Here is a 14,758-nt window from a genome sequence, read left to right as displayed (position 1 = left end):
CAACTCACGGCCACAGCCCTCACACAATTTTTATATTTGACAGCAACTGAACTTGACTTGTGCTGCCCAACTGTTCCTTTGGGATACTCTGCCCAATTTGCTGGATAATATGATCTAGGTGATACCAGTTTTATGAAAAACATACAGAAAAAGCCATACACACACACCAGCACAAGAAAAACAACACAAATATCCCCAGATTACAGTTTACACTTCCAAAGTGAGAGCAAAATCCTCCTCCTTGAAAAGGAGCTCCCATTTTGTCAATGAGTGTACAGCTCTGTACTTTCTGAGATTCATGAGCAGCTTGTAATTTCATTTCAGCAGGTAGGTTTGCTGTCTGCAACAGCTGTCATTAAAAGACATTATCATTTCATAACCATTTACCTGGATTTTTTAAAATCAAAGCACTGTAGCTGGGTAACCAGCAGTATCACAGGGTGTTCAGGAACCAGTCAAACCTTCCCTTTCTTGAGTTTAATCTGGTTGTTTCTCACCCAAGATTCCAAGGCTGGTGGTTCATGTGGGCTCTGGGGGAGTGATTTTCTCTCTTGACCCCTGAAGGACTTAGGGTCTTCTGTCTGACTCTGTGTCTCTGTGTTCTGTGCTGAGCTCGGTGCTCGGTGCTCGGTGCGAGAATGATGAGGAGTCTCAAGGTCTTGGTTTTCTGGTTTCTCACGTTGTTTATTAGTTCTTATTTTACAATTCTCTTTGTGTCCAGCCAAGATGTTCACAGCAGCCCAGACACGAGGTGACTCCCTCCGTGATGGGAGGTCGCTACCTCTTATACAGATAACTACGTACCCATTATTTACAATTCTGTGCTAATGTTTATCACTTATATAACAGGGTCATGTCTACTTTGATTCAGTCCAGTGAAACTACTTTGTGCCCACATCACTACAGAAGGTGGATGCCAAGGGAGAAGAAGAAGAACTCAAGGCACCGCCCTAAAATCTCCATCTTGTCCCTTTGCATCTACATTCTAAAAACTCAAAATTATAAAATCTTCTACATAGTGATAACTACACTACTCTCAGTAACACCTTTGTGACTTGCAATTTTTCTCTCTGTAAGATGTTTTTCATATGGACCAAAGTCAAAGATTGTTTCTTCCTGGGCTCTGTGCCAGGCAAACCCCCCTGCACAGACCTCAGACCCTTTTTTTCAAGTCCCAAGCCTCTCTACTGAAGTCTGTGACTTTCCAGAGCGCCCAGAGGGATGCCCTGGACTCCAACATCCCTTACCTGTTTTTCAGCACCTTCCATATATGAAAAATTACCTAATGACTGAAATTCACCCCTGGCGCTACTTTGCATCCTTTTTTTTTTGTGATAAGGAAAAGCTATTTGCCTTTGAACGTAGGTATTTCACTGCATGCAGATCCAATCCCTAGGGAGCCCCTAGGATATCCCATGAGAGACTTTGCAGAGTTTTCAGATGCAAATCCAAGAACTAGGTTTAGAGTCAAGCAAAACTGATACCAGAAAGGAAATTCACATTAAACAGTTCCAAGCAGCCTCATTTCCTTTAGAGCTCTCCCTTCTTAGCATCGGGCAGGAGCAGCAAAGGATGATTCCAGCACAGGCACCACCCTCACAGGGAGGATGTGTCCCTTGGGACACGTCATATGTTCCCTCCCAGAGGCACAGACCCCCTTGGCTGATTAGAGAAGAAGTTTTCAAGAACTCTTTATATATGGATTGTGTTGGCCCCATCCCGGGAAGAAACAGTGCCCGAGGAAAAGTCTCTCCAGGAAATGGAGTTTTCTGAGGAAAAGTCTCTTCAGGCAATGGAGTTTCCTCACCATTGTGAGAGAGCTTCAAGCCCACAGTTTGAAACTTCATTTTAAGCAAATCAGTTCTCAGTCACCCTCTGCCTGACCTTGAACTGACCATAAATATCAGCTTAGCTTTAAAAGGCCCAGATTAGAAGCAGAACAAGCACAAGTCCTGCAGGAGAAGGAGGAACACCTGCTGGAGCTGCAGGGAGCAAAATCCCAAGGAAATTTGGGGTTACTGCCCCCCTGCAAGAGGGGACAGCCAGCACACATTCTGGAGTAACCCTGCAGAGTTGCCGTTGGGTTTGTGGCCAGGACAACACCCAGAAAGGTGGGAAGCTGACACGCACACACACATTATTTTTACATAGCACAGTACCAGGGGAACACTAAACTTAGTGTGATTAACATTCACTGCAGTTGCTATAGTGACTGAATTTATTTGTCTTCTACATGGGCTAGATGGCTTTTTTCTCCTCTAAGCCTTAGAGGATATTGCCCAAAAAAGTGATGCTCTTGGGTCTCACCAGTGACAACTGAAATAACATCCAGCCCCCAGAAAATATTTTTATGTTTATTGGGTTTTCCCATCAAACTACAAGGAAGGTCAAGAGCAGATGAACAAATTACAGCAGAATGACACCAGTACTTTAAGGAGCCCATACAGGATCGTGCAACATTTTCATGATGTTTTGGCAACCCAAGTAGAGAGAATAGACCACAATATACCCCCTTTCCTTTTCCTGATTCTTTGATTTTCTTGCTTTCACTGAACACCAGCAATTCCTGCTGGTAGGGCCAGCTGAATTTGCAGTCCATGAACAACTTTTGCAGAGCCCCTTTCATTTCTCCCCATAGGTTTTCTTGCAGAAAGCCTTTCAGCACCTTTTCTTAGCAGGAGAGAGGAGGTAGCATCAAATTCTCCAGCTCTAGATCATCATACATGTGCTTGCATGTAATTTTACTTTAAAATATGTTACTAGTTCTACTTTGCCAGAAAGCTGGAAGGCAACAGTCAGCTAAGTGTGAACCCAACGCTTGCAAAAAGTGTAAGTTATGAGTTGTGATTTAAACATAAAAGGATGTTTTTGCAGCAGTGTTGGGACTGCCAGCGAAATGATAGAGACTGAGAGCTTTTCCAGCTCCTTCCACGAGATTTTCCAATTAGAAGTGGAGCAGAGGGTCCTGTCTTCCAGGCAGTTCTTAATTATAATGGTGGCATTAATTGTAACATTACAATGTTTGCTCCTCAGCAGAGAGAAAGGCTGTTTCCAATGAGGGAATATTAGGCCATCAAATTCATTTACTTAAAAGCTGCTTCTGCTTGGGAGAAAAAAACCACTCTGGAGAACATCAGGGCCCTGGACCTGCCAGCACAGGAACACAGAGGGAAATCCATTGGAGTTAACTTAGGGGTGTGGATTTAAAGTTAATTGGTTAATGGTTAAAGTTAAGTTGCTTTTATTCTGAGTTAGTGGTGCTTACTCTACTCTCAGATATAATTAATCTGAAGTACCTGATAGTAAAGCAACACTATTTGAAATCCAAGTCCACAGGAGTCTATAAATGATATATGAACATTCTGGTGTTTTTAAATTTCTAAGGTCAATTATAAATTTTCAGGTCAACTTTCCACAACCTCACATAGCCAAAAGTCCTCCAAAGGGCAAACACTGGGTTATCAGTAGAGTCAGTCCCTGCTAATGCTGCAGTCTGGCCCTGACCATCCACCCTCTAATCTGCAAGGTGCACCCCAGCTCTAGACACACTGAAGGCTGTTCAAAGGCACAACAAGCTCCTCCATCCCTTCCTCGTGCTCCCTATGAGCTGAACACCACTGCAGTGATTTGGTTTAGTCACTCAGCAGAGGCAGGGCTGCAGCAGCAGTCTGGAGGCAGGATTGGAAGGATCTGGAAGCAGAAGGAAGGATCTCTGTGAGCAGAGCTCTGCCCTGGCCTGGGCACAGCACATCCTCCCCTGACACCATCCCAGGGTGGTGTCACACAGGGCTGCCCCAGACACTGGAGATACCCCAGCCCACAGGAGGTTTTATGAGGCACTGATGCCTTAGGATTTTAACTTTTATATTTTCTAGATCCTGTACCACATGAGTGTATAACTCTGAACCCCATATAAAGAGCTACTGTCTTCACATTTTGGTCAGATAAAACAATTCCTCTCTAGGCCTGAAGCTCAGACACCTCACAGCCTCAGGCACTGAGAAGTAAAAACAAAAGTGAATTAGGGGGAGCAAACTGGGGGTAAATGACTTCATTACCTGAAGCTGTAATTGGAGCATTCACTCCTGATGTGTAAATGGACCAAACTTAGAATTGTCTGAAAAGCTCATGACCATTGTCCACCTTGGGTGTCACCTCTGGGAGGCTCTGACTGCCCAAGGTGTATCTATTGAAGGCTTTAATAAATACCCACTTTATTCTCTTCATCTTGTCTGGCCCCTGTTCTAGGGAGCCACCCCAGGGCATCAGCACCACCATTAATTTGCTGATGGCCACAAGATCTGGCTGCACACCTGCAGCACTCTGAGCCACAGCTACGATCAAAGATGGAAACAAAGCCAAAGATGGAAACAAAGCCAAAGATGGAAACAAAGCCAAAGACCTTACCAAGCTCACAAAAGGCCTTTTGCTACATCCCAGTGGCAGCACATTTGCCATGGCCCATTTGGTGCTGCTAACAGAGCACATTTCTCATTGTCTGCAGTCCCTCAGCAGCCAGCCTCGCACACCACAGACAGGTTTTCATCAAATAACTCAAACCTGCTGCTCATACCTAATGAACCCTTGCACAGCACCTCCCACAGAGGAGATTTAAAAGCCTGGAGTGCTTTCTGAAGGCAAAAATGCTAAAAAAAGCTCCACTGATGAGGGTTCATGCAAGTGCCACCCTTATGATCTAAATGTAGTAAAAATGCTCTAAGTGCCAGCCACAAATACTTCCAGCAGAAGTTGCTGTGATCCAAGAAAAAAAAAAAAATCCTTTCAAAGGAGACATGAGAGGAATGGATAGAAAGGATCCTATTCCACTTGCTCTAAATTAGCAACTGACAGTTACACAGCCCAAACTAATGGACAGTGGAATTTCAGCACCTATTTAAAGAAAGATGGAAAATAAAAGAAGATTATTAAAATCAAAGCACACACAACCCTGTTCCATCACAAGAACTGGAAACAGATTTATACAAGCATTATATGATGAATCCCCTGCCTTTGCTTTGTTGAACTGCCTGGGTTTAACAATTCATTGCCATCAAACTGAAATTTGAAGAAACACAGGGAAAAGATCCTGTCTTTTCCATCTATAGAACCCAAATGCAGTCAATAATTTGAGGTATTACTCCTCAGGGCCTTCTATAACAACCTCAGAGAGGACTGTTTGTTCCTTTGTCTTTATTTCTGCCCATTGATGCTTAAACCTTACCACAGAGGGGTTTGCTTTCAGAAAGAAACCTCTACATGTGCACTACTGAGCAGAAGAGGGAATTAACTCTCCCCTTAGGCTCCAAAACAGTGAACCCAGTCAGGCTGAAAGTTTTTCAGCATAACAGAAACCAGGTGGGAAACTGCTGCATACAGAGTCAGTCGGGTGTGAAAACTGCCTTCTCCAAAGTAAATTGTCTTTCCTGAGGATGTGTGGTCTTCTCCTAACTTTTTGGGAGTGTGGCAGCTGGAGAAAATCTTTCAGCAGCCTAGTTTTCAAAATGTACAGATTTTGGGGTACTGGAACCTCATTGACCCCAGCCCCACAGACATTCATACAGATACAAGCCTTTATCTGAAATCTTTTGAGCAGTTCCCTCACACCAGTGTGGTCAGCCCAAGCTGAGAAGCTGCATTAAGTCTGCAGAATTCACCCTCTTTAGTGAGCTGTGCGTTTGAGAATAATCAACAAAAGGCTTGGGCTCCTGGTGAGTCTCCCTGAGTGAAGTTCTCAGGCTTGCTCGACAGAAAAAGTCCCTCTGGGCCTTTGAAGAGTCTATAAACAGCCCATGAGAAACATCTTACAAGTTTAAAATTAGCATGAAAAACACTGAGATCCCAAGTCTCTGGGCAGAAATAACAAAAGCTCTTTGCATGGAAGCCCGAGAGTGACCTCTGTGTGAGCACTCCATGGGGAGCCTTCCCTCAGTTGGGCTCTGTTCCCAAAGCTGGGCTCAGGCTCTGCTCCCAAAGCTGGGCTCAGGCTCTGCTCCCAAGGCTGGACTCAGCCTCTGCTCCCAAAGCTGGGCTCAGCCTCTGCTCTCCCAGCAGATCCTGCAGAGCACCACAGTCACCAGCACACCATCCTGCCCACGTGCCGGGGACAGGATATGCCAAGGACCGAGTGACCCCTTGGGTCCAGGGAACAGTGGGCACTCTCCAGTCACAGCAGGGTTTTCCACTGCTAAACCCCAACATCAATTATGGTTTTCATCTTGAAAGATGAAACCATATCTCACAACTGAGATACAAATCAGAGAGAGGAAAACAAAAGAAAAAACCAAGATGACTGATTTATAAATACAGTAAATAACAAAAACGTTCCCTTCAATCCAAAATTATGATGATGATGTTAGGATTAAAATATGTTTATGGAATAAAGGAAGATTGATTAGCAACAGAAAGAGCTTAATTCAATCTTAATTCTACATGTTGGGTTTTTAATGTAATTTGCCATAAACCCCCACCATCTTGCATTAAAAACCACACAGTGACACAGTGGTAAATCAATGAGAATAAGATTAATCAGACAGACTTTCCAGTGCTAAAACATCTTCAGCTGGGTCTGAAACTGCTGAGGGAACCAGGAGCCCTGGTTCCTGGTTTGGTCTGATTGGAGCTGTCAGGAACCAGCTCAGTGACATCAGCAATTCCCTGATCCTGGAGAGGGGCACTTGTTTCACTCAGCTGCCCCATGCTCATCACTGCACATTTCCAAGGCCCACTCAGCAGGAAATGCCTCCCCCTCCTGAATTTTCCATCTGACGCCAAAACAAAGGAGAGCTTCACCTCCACACTGCATTGGAAAGTTGCTCAATTAACCTGGGAGGTCAGAGGTATGTCCAACAAACAGGGATCTGTGTTTCCAAGAAAAGAGAGGGCATGTTTATATTAGTTGCACTTCTCTGAATTTGATAAGACTGACACTTTTCAGATAAGAATAAAATAATTAAGACAAGGGGGACAGAGGAAATCCATCTAGACCTGCTGGAAGTGACCAGGCAAGTGACCAAGGGGGTTACAGAAATGATTGTGCTTGGCCAGGCTGTGCTTCTCTTAAGTGGGTGCAACCCAAGGCAGGAACCCAAAACCCCCAATCTGGAGTTCTGAGCTGCCCCATCTGCCAAGGCAGAGGTTTATTTATAGAATAACTGTCAGATCCTGGTAGGTGGCACTGCAGCTCCCCAAACAGCTGGCTTTTAATGGGCAGGTCTCATTAATGACTCCCCAGGTCAGGGGTTGGTTCTGCCTTTGGCAGATGTGTAGCCATGCAGTGGGATGCCTCGTATGCAGTTCAGGTGACCTCAAAGGGATTTCAGCTCTTGCCTTTTCACTGATGACACAAATGCCCAGCAGGTTCTCATGCTGAAGCCCTCCAGATATCGACTTACTGATCATGACAGTTCTCTGTCTTGGCAGCAATCCCAAAGCAAATGCCCTTTCCCACATTTTAGGCAGATGATTTCCCTGCAAGCTTCCTCAGGATGGAGGCTCTGACTCCCCTCTATTCCAACAGGGATTCTCACCAGTCAGTCCCGAGTTTGGGCTAGAGACACTAAAGATTTCATTGTGGTGGAAACAAACAAACAAAAGGAGCTAAAAGCTCTTTAGTAATTTTCCATCACCTAAGTCTTTTAAGAATCCTTTAAACAGCTTTTTCTATTTTGAATAACAAACAGCCAAGTATGTTCATTTTTTTCCAAGACCAGGGAAGAGTGATCTTAAGCTACCCAATTAAACAAACACTTCTTTTGCAAGTTGCTCTTGGTGTGTAAATTGGAGCACTAAGATGCCTTCAGCAATCCACATCCTGTGCTGAACAGTGAAGCAGGGAGAAAGGCAAGGCTAATTCAAAATCTGGTGCCCCAAGAGTCAGGGAGGGAAGGTGAGGGGGAGAAGCCCTGGGGAGCTCTCCTGCACCGGGGGCTTTTCCCACTTACACACTAAAACTCCTTGAAGTAAGTCAGTCATCATACTCCCCCTGTTGCCCCCCCAAACATTCAGCCTGTTTCAATGCACCTCTCAGAAAGCTGAGCCCCAGAGATACTCCTCAGACATGTTACTTCTGTCCTTCAGCAAATCTCAGTCTAAGACTGGTGCATTGCTCATTGCTGCTCATCCCAGCAAAGAGCAATACTGGATAAATTAATTTGTAATTGGAAGGGTGACTCAGAGCTAAACAGAGGCATTCAGTCCTGGGAGGATAAATATTAATAACTTTGGCTTCCAGGAAGTATGTCAGAAAATTATAATTAGGGAAAAAAAAACATGCAAGAGGGGAAAAGCCACATGCACATACTTACATGGTTGACATAGAAGGGTATAAATTTTTTCTCAATTTATTGAAAACAGGGACATGAGTCTCCTGACCCTGTACAACAGAGGAGGAGGGAACTTTCCAGCCCTGAGAGTCTGCTGGCAGCTGGAGCCACTGGCCCTGCTGCCCCAGCAGCTGCCCTGTTCCCCTGCCCAGAGGCAGCACAGAAGGGCTGAGGGAGCAGGAGGCAGCACATTCTCAGCTGAACTCCCTTCTCCTCTGCAAGTCCCCAAGAGAACATGGAAGAATCCATCACGTAGTATTTTCCCCCACCATCCATGGTCCAGCTCTCCCACCAGAGCAACCCCACCCCTTGGCTGACTCCATGAACCTCAAGGTATTCAGGGACAGAAACACTTCAGAATTTGAAACTAATGAACTGCGGATAGGAAGCTTCCCAAACATGGACAACTGCTGTTCTGAGGTAATGATAAATTGCTTCAGATGAGAAAACTACAAGGCTCCTGGTGCTTATCTTCAAACAATTCAGGGATTCTTCATTTTAAATACTCAACTCTTCAGCTTCGTCATGAGACAGTTGCAATTGTGTGAGTTTTTGTAACACGTACCAAAGGCTGTTTTAATTTAAGTTTGTACTTTGCCGTGGAAAGTATCTACTGCAGCTGGAGGGAGGAGGTTGTGATTTTTATCCCATTGATATCTTCAAGCCTTTTTTTTTTTTTTTTTTTCCCTGAGTTCTTTCCTTCCAGCCAGGTATCTAAAAGAATCAGATTACCAGTCTTGACAGAGAAACTGAGGAACAACTCTGGCAGCAGACATTAGAAAGCTGGGTTTAGACTACACTAGTGCCTTTAAAAACCTCAAATTCTACAAAACTGAACAGCTAAAGAGTGGCAGTGAGGGCACTGACCAACCTGTGGCAACCTGAATGGACTGGAAGCACCAACCTCGGGAAGTCAATTAAGGCAGGCAAAATTCATTAAACAGCAGTTGAATGAAAGAAAGTAATTTTCATTTACACATGGCCTTCAGCCAAAGTGTGAAGATCCCCACTGGTTACACCTGCTCACATTCTGAGGCATGGGCAAATGTCTCCACTACCCAAATCCCAACCTGTGCCACATCCCCAAAACTGTTGGGAATCCTGGAAACTGGGTTCAATAGCAAAGCAAGGACTGCACCTCACTCCATTCTTGCTCAAAACACCCCTGCTTCACTCTGCAGTTCGGTGCTTCTTCCCCAATGCCTGTACACCCCTTCCCACTCCCCTCACCGCCCCCCCCCCCCCCCCCCCCTTCATTTGGCAATAAAAGGCAGCAGAGTCCCAATAAAACTCAAATCCCACTGAACAGCAGAGCTCTGGCAAAGTGAGGAGGAATCCACACTGCAGAACACAGCCCTCCCTGAGTCTCCTCACAGAGTTCTGGCTCCTCACATCAACCACCCAAGGAGAGATGCTCCAGGTTCTGCACCAGGCAAGGACTTGTTCATGTTTGCAAATGCAAAGCTGCTGTAGCATTGCAGGGTCTTATGGGTGCCTGTGAATTTGCTTCAGTAAAGGAACATGAAATATTAATAATGTGGCACAATCCCATTGACTCAGGACACTCCTGACTGCCAAGTGTGAAGGTGTATGTCAAGTACTTTTCCCATTAGATATGTCACTGATAAGATGGGTTTGAGGCTTTTGTTTTGTTTATCAAATAGAATTTCCTGACACTGCACAACTCTTCCCATTCTCACCCAAGATGTCATTTCCTGGTTACTTTCCTTGATGATTACTGAGCTTTTGTTATTGTTTAGCCATGAACAAGGGCTGCTCTTGGTAGAATAATCACCTTCTGACTTCAAACGAAGAGCTGTTTTTAAGAGCTGTGTTCTTGAAAATATTCAGTTTTGCCAGATCACTATGAATCAAAGCAAAAGGTACATCAGCAAATAAACAGAGAGCAAATTTTTAACTTGACCAGGTCAGAGAGACGTCACTGACTCTTTGTGTTCTCATAAACACTGCAATTCTCAGGCTTGCACTGAGCAGTCACTAGAGCCTCAGCCCTGCTTGAAAGGAAAATATAAAATGTTTCTGGCATTTACTGATCCATAGAAGAGCTTTGAAGTGCAACTTCATCACAACTGAAAACCTCAAGCAAGATATCCAGGTGTTCCCAAGGGCTTAGGGGAGTTTGGAGGGATTAAGCTAAGCTTTGCAGTACAGGGATTTTGTAACAAAACACTTGGCACAAAAGCAGCTGTATCCACCTCCATATGGCTTGTACCAGAGATGCAAAAAATCTCCCCTTTGAGTGTCCTTGTGCTGAAAGCAGCGTGGTGCTCAGCTCCCACACACACTTGCTGTACAATCCTGGTATCTCCTCCTTAGTCCTGTAAAATTCCTTTATGGTTGCATCCCTCTCCTCACGCTCAATGAGCTTCTTGCTGCATTACACCCTCAGCTTCAGCTGCTTCAGCAAACCACAAGGCTGAATTTTTCTGTGTTTATTGTTTTTTCCCTAAGCAGTTCCCCTGTAAGAACCCTCCCCCCCCGCCCCCCCGCCCCACAGTGACAGCTGGGCACAGTGGGGAATTCAAGTGTGCTGACAAATTTCACTCTGCAAAAAACAAAGTCTGACTTCAGGTGATGGGACAGCTCAGCTGCTTTTAATCTGCATATCAGCTTTTCCAAAGCTTTACTGCTTACACTGGCAGATCAGTGAATGAAAGCATCCATGTAATGCTGAGGCCATGGAAATACCAAGCACAACTCTACAGAAGCCATCTGCTCCCAAGAAAGGATGGATAGGGGAGAGGGACGGGATTAGACCACAGATATACACAGGGCTTTCTGAAAGGAGAAGCCCACACCCATCACTGCCCCTTTCCAGCCCCTTGGAGACTTTCTGGGGCAGGGGAAGGTGCAGTGGGGACACAGCTCCTCCATGGAGCAGGAATCTCCAGGTGCCAGTGTGGCCATGGACACACCTGGGGTGACAGGGTTGGACAGAAATGAGGGGAGCAGAGGGCAACACAAGCTTTGTTTTAGTATTAATAGTTACTCAAGACAACTGAAAATTAACTGAGCTTAAAACTATTTCCTGCATTGTTCATTTTATGGCAAACAGTGAAAAAAATAGCTGATTTTTTGACACACCACTTCCTTGTTCACACATACCACCAGGGCTACTCATTTGCTATTTTACCATTCTCTGCCACATATGACAATGCTGCATTAGAGCACCATCATTGTATTTCTTAATTAACTAAAAGTGTAAAGTTAAACCAGAGTAAATCAGAATTCCTTCAGGGCACAGGTTTGGGTGTCTATAGGCAGGAAGGCACCAGGAGGCCAGGGCCAGGCATGCAGAGCTGGATGAAACTTTCACCATGAAACCTGGAGCAGCACAGCCTCACCAAAGCCCAGCTTCCAGCCTCAGGTGTCCCTATATACCTCAGACCCACCCACACTCACTTATTCTGCCCTTGTTTGCTTAACACATATCAAGGATTGAGCTCTGGAGAGACCTTCCTTCCTTCCTTCCTTCCTTCCTTCCTTCCTTCCTTCCTTCCTTCCTTCCTTCCTTCCTTCCTTCCTTCCTTCCTTCCTTCCTTCCTTCCTTCCTTCCTTCCTTCCTTCCTTCCTTCCTTCCTTCCTTCCTTCCTTCCTTCCTTCCTTCCCTTCCTTTCCTTCCTTTCCTTCCTTTCCTGTCACCCAGGGGAAATGTTTGAGTTCCACACTAGTGACAAACACAGAGGTTGGCATTGCTGCAGTACAGCTTTGCCCAGAGCACTCCCAGCCACCCCCCACCCCACCCCAGTGTCCCAGCAGTGAAAAGTCAATCCAACAATGACTGTGTGGGCTCAGTTTCTGAAATCAATCCCATTTTATGGCTCTTTTTTTGCATCCCTCACCAGTACAGATGGCAGAATGCAAAGCAGCCACTGCCAGCTCCAGCTGTGTCACCTCCATCTGGTGGCAGAACGACCCAGAGCAGGAGGCTCTGTGCCCACCCTGGGGCACAGGGACACTTCAGGCCTCCACAGGAGCTCAGAGCCTGATTGAGCAAGGCTGCAATGTGTTGCTTCGCGTATCTGTCTCTCAGGCCAGCCCAGCATTCGGCTGGACCACCCTGCTAGCTCTGATACGCCTCAACAGTACCTTTGCGTGGGTCTTGGCTCTGCAGTACCTTTGCCTTGGCTGTCACGGCCGTGGTTCGAAAGAGGGGACACTCTCGAGGCTCAGGAAGAAAGGTTTTATTTGGGGATCACAGAGGCAGTCCCTGGTCCCAGGCCTGTGCCTCAGGAGAGTCACCCAGGTCCTGGTCTGCAGGGGGTTTTTGTTGAACAGAAGTCTCAGGGGTGGGTACAAATTGCAAACCAATGAAACAAAGCAAGGTGGCTAATGCCAACTGCAATACACAAACATCAACAAATCAGGTAAATTGGGGTGGGGACCCTGGGGGATCCACCAACCACTGGCCGACACCTCTCAGAAGTTCTTGGGCCTGGGAGATTGATGGACAGGAGGGGGGAGAAGATACATTGGGATGGGGGAAAAGACAATGGGAAGATCAGTTTTCAGGCAGAGACTTAGGTTGTCTTGGAAACTCTTATCAACTTCTGATAAGAACATTCCAGGAGGTTTTGAAATGATGGGACATTTCCAGCACTCTGCACACCTGGTACCTCCAGAGCCCAGCTGGCCACAGGGAGCTCAGGCTGCTGCCAGGATACACAACTTACCCACACAATTACCTCATGCCAAAGCCAAATCTCCAGCTCATTGTCCCAGTCACTCACCAATCTCTCTACACAAACAAGGTCTAGGACTGGAAGCAGGAAAGAAAAACAAATATCTGAGAGAAATACGCAAGAGACTGCATATCTTATTTATGCAAATTAGAACTCCTATTCAAAATAAGAAAAGAGTTTATCTAACCTATGGGTTACAGTTAGCCTGGTCAGACTCAAATTATCTGCCATGACAGTTCAACAAGTTTAGGTTGCTTCTTGTCAAAACTGTTTGAGCATCTCAGTTCTAACAAAACAATTTTTCTTTGTTGTTTCCCTTAAATTCTTTGGCTTCACTCTCAGTTCACACATCCTGTACAAACAGCCCTAAACTGGCACCTGGGACAAGACAGCACCTTCCAAATTCCATATAAAACTCTGTTCCCCTGCACTTTGTCCCAGGAACTGGAGGTTCAGCCTTTACCTTTTGCTCAGCCTTCTTCCTAAAATCCAGTGCAAGTGCTCCCTCCCACATATTTACTTAAGAAATGTGTGCCTTTAATGTATCTTTGGTAAACCAATAAAAAACCAAGTAGGATAATGTCTGTGAAGATACTCAAGGAAAAAAACAGTCAACTGAGAGGGGAAACAGATTCCCAGTTCATGAAAATGATTTATAACTTCCTTGATGACAGGATACTTCAGTGACTTATCACAGTTAAAGATCAGCTTCCATTTTTTGGAAGTATTTTATGTGGTAATGCAGCTATTTGGCATTCCTGAATGGGTGTGGAACACTCAGCTGAGCAGGGGAAAACTGAGGAAGCTCCTCCTCCATATACTTGTTAAAATTAGTGTTTATGTAACACTTCAGGCACCATAAATAACAGTGATTTTGCAATATATAAACTACACAGTGGGCATGCAGTTCAGTTTTCCTATTTTTCTGCTGTTGGATGTACCTGAAACTGGCTTTTAATTAAATACAGCCTACTTTCACACATATTAGTGATTTTTATTTTCTTCTGGGAAACAAAATAACTGCTACAAATGCTGGTACCACTTCCACCATCCAGGGCTCTGTATTTCATTAACCATCAGAGTAAGACTCAGCTATTCCCCCTTTTGACAAGTTATGTTTAGAGACCTGCAATGGCTCAGGGCATTTCAGCATCACCAGCAGAGTGGTGTGAGGTAAGCCCCCGTAGAGAGCTCTGTGTGAACTACTCAGGGCTGCAACGAGTGATAACATGCAGCAGAGCTGGCCTGGAGCAGGATTAGCAAAGGTTTGGCTGATTTAATCCCCTTGTTACCAGGACCTTTTTGCTTATCACAGGTTAGAACCAGTGCTGGCCCATGGAACATTGCTGTTGTTTTTGTAAAGGATGCCAGGGCCAGCCAGGAAAAACACTGGACTGGAAATAAAGACATTCCAAGTTGGTTTTGTTCTCATAGGCATAGCTTTCCATGCACACTGACATCCAAAACCAGCAGCACACTCAGACCTGGATGGAAAGAGCAAGCCAAGCTCAATGGGGTTTGGGAAGCTTCTGTTTCTGCTCCAAGAGATCCAACTTCTGCCAGAAGTCACTCACTCCAAACCAAACCACTTTCAGTCCACTCCTCTGCTCCTGCCCCTCTCTGGTTTTAAGAGACTTACTCAGAACAAATTGCACTAAACAAACACTTTTTCAAACCATCTCTCAAGCCTGCTTTTCCCTGTTCATCTTCCATTCTGCTTTTGCAAATATCCAT

The sequence above is a fragment of the Zosterops lateralis genome, assembly GCF_965231275.1.
Source record: "Zosterops lateralis genome assembly, chromosome: 10".
Classification (NCBI taxonomy): domain Eukaryota; kingdom Metazoa; phylum Chordata; class Aves; order Passeriformes; family Zosteropidae; genus Zosterops; species Zosterops lateralis.
The sequence above is the reverse complement of the archived record's forward strand: the minus strand, read 5'-3'. Positions refer to the sequence as shown.